Source organism: Nematolebias whitei, chromosome 9 (assembly GCF_014905685.2).
Source record: "Nematolebias whitei isolate Nwh7 chromosome 9, NemWhi1, whole genome shotgun sequence".
Taxonomy (NCBI): Eukaryota; Metazoa; Chordata; class Actinopteri; order Cyprinodontiformes; family Rivulidae; genus Nematolebias; species Nematolebias whitei.
In genome coordinates this window covers 29,721,335-29,723,892 of record NC_056506.1, presented here as the reverse complement: position 1 = coordinate 29,723,892, position 2,558 = coordinate 29,721,335, and the positions used below count along the sequence as shown (strand labels likewise).

Genomic DNA, 2,558 nt, shown 5'->3' with positions numbered 1-2,558 from the left:
TTGTGACTGGTAGTAGCCGTTTTACATTTTCTGTGGAATCCATTTCTCTATTGCAGAGTACTACTGTGTTCATTTTTAACACTTTTTTGGGGGGGAGTGGGGGGTGGGTGGGTTTGTGTGTGTGTTTTATTTTAACATCCCACTTTTTTTCTTCAAACTTTCCTGTTGAGCTCCTGTGGATTGCCAATCATTACCAAACAAAATAAATAACCACACTCTGATCATTTTAAACAACCTTTTAAACTTCAATGTAGTTTATATTCAGTCAAGGGTTTCCTTTTTTATCTCTGTTTTTGCATCTTTTACTGTATGTACTTTTAAAAAAATTTTTTTATTGTATTGTAGTTTATTGCAAAATGTGATTTTTATATTTGAAGGTGCAGCACAGTGGCGCAACTGGTAGAGCTGCTGCCTCCCAGCAAGCAGGTCCTTGGTTCAAACCCCAGTCCAGGGGCCTTTCTGGGTGGAGTTTGCATGTTCTCTCCGTGCATGCTTGGGTTTTCTCCGGGTGCTCCGGTTTCCTCCCACAGTCCAAAAACATGCATGTTAGGCTGATTGGTAACTCTAAATTGTCCCTAGGTGTGAATGAGAGACTGAATGTTTGTTTGTCTCGTTTGTCTCTATGTGTCCCTGTGATGGACTTGTGACCCGTCCAGGGTGTACCCCGCCTCTCACACAGTGATTGCTGGACATGGGCACCAGCAACCCCCGTGACCCAAAATGGAATAAGTGGGTAAAGATAATGGATGGATGGATGGATATTTGAAGGTATAAAAATAAACTTTACATACTGAATCATGAATGAATGAAACATCACAAGTTTAGTTTTGGGCGTTTTTTTAAAAAAATGTATATTTTGACCTTATAATTTTTTTAAAGAAATAATAATAATAAAAAAATAACGTGGAGGAACTTGATTTTAACCATTTTGGCTATGGCTGTCTCAGAGGAGTCGACAGGGGAGAGGGCGAGCCCCAGAAACCATCTTATCAGCAGCAAACTGGTTGGTCCACTATGGGAGTGTGCTACTTGTGGGACTCCGTTTGTTGTGGCTCCTAGGACTGACGAAGTCCTTTGGATAAAGGACGAAAGGTTTTTGTTTTTTAAAAAAAAGAAACAGTCCAGATGACCTAACTTTGATGGATTTTTTAACTTGGATTATTGGGCATTAACTTTGATGCTGAGGCACTTGGCCTTCTGAGTTTTTATGCAATAATAGCTCACCCTCCAAACATACAACACATTTGTTTAGTTTTATTTTTCCTCTATTCAAACTTAAACCAGAGCTGTTCCCTTAGCACTTGAAAAGCTATATTAGAACTTAACTCTTTGTACATTGCTTTAATTCTTAACATTTGTACAGAGAATAATTATACTATATACAAATACTATTGATCTCCTATGCATAAATGTATTATGTCATTGTATGTCGCTGTTTATGTTGCAAGGTCCTTTTTTTTTATGCATCTTTTACATTGTGTCCTGGCCAGGACATGGTGTGAGACATGGTTTTTTTAATTTCCTCCACTCGTGTTCTTTTTTCCTCATCTACTCTATGTTGTATGTAACATGTCTCTCTTGTGAATAAGCCCCCTGAGGCTCAATGGGAACTAACCTGTATATATAAAGATTGAATTAAAAAAAAAAGTTTGCTGCATGTTAAACTGCAGAATGTTTGATTTAGTATAATTTTGGACACAGTATGAAGGGTACACGTTTATACAACTGTGGAATAAATGAGAAAACAAAAGCTATTTGATCATGAACTCACTTCCCTCCTATAAAAGATGCTGGTATGGAAGATGTTCTTTAAAGAGGGGGTGCCGTGGAAGTGGCAGGAAGTCTCTCCATCTGCGTGAGAGGAGTGTGTGAGAACAAATGGAGGGAGGCAGAGGGAGGAGGAGGCCTCAGAGGGGGGAGACAGAGAGAAACTGGGAGGGAACAGGAGAAGCGGCCTCAGCAGTGGGAGGATCATCCCAGGCCAGAACCTGCAGCGGCAGCTCGGACTGGAGGAAGTGAACTGAGATTGGAGCACAAGCTGAGAAACTGAGCCCCACTTCTTCACCGATCTGGGCACCAAAAACTAAAAAGGAGTCGAACCAGAGGGTTGATCTGGTCCCAGAAAGAGCCCAGTGAAGCGCCTCTGATCACATTCCAGCAGAGCCGGAGAAATGCGCCCCTCAGCGCGCGCACAGCCTGTGTGACGGGCTGCAGCTCTCTGGACCTTCCTCCTGCAGCAACCCTGAGCCAGTGAAGGAACCAAACCACTGGACAAAAGTAAAACGGGTCCTGCTTTCACTTTAATAAGGTAACTCAGACTGAAATGTGTGTGTGAGCTTTTCCTTAGAGAATCATTGACAGAAGAGAGGGAGAGATTTAAAGTCAAATTAATGGAGTAAATGTGAACCATTTATTGTTCTATTTAGTCATATCTAATATAAGTTGCTTGTTTTATTCAAAAGTCCAAAACAGGTCACTGCTTTATGTATTTACTTTGGCCCAAACCAAAGGGGTGTGTGTGTGTGTGTGTGTGTGTGTGTGTGTGTGTGTGTGTGTGT

The 2,558-nt window shown here is 41.3% G+C and overlaps 1 protein-coding gene across 1 annotated transcript in view; it reads left to right on the top strand.

Moving 5' to 3' along the window:
• Positions 1-1,984: 1,984 nt before the first annotated feature.
• Positions 1,985-2,558, top strand: part of LOC119414208 (tensin-3) — a 46,954-nt gene continuing 46,380 nt past the window's right edge. The window contains exon 1 of the mRNA XM_037681307.1: positions 1,985-2,308. The gene's annotated coding sequence lies outside the window, so the exon portion shown is untranslated. The remainder of the gene's footprint in view (positions 2,309-2,558) is intronic.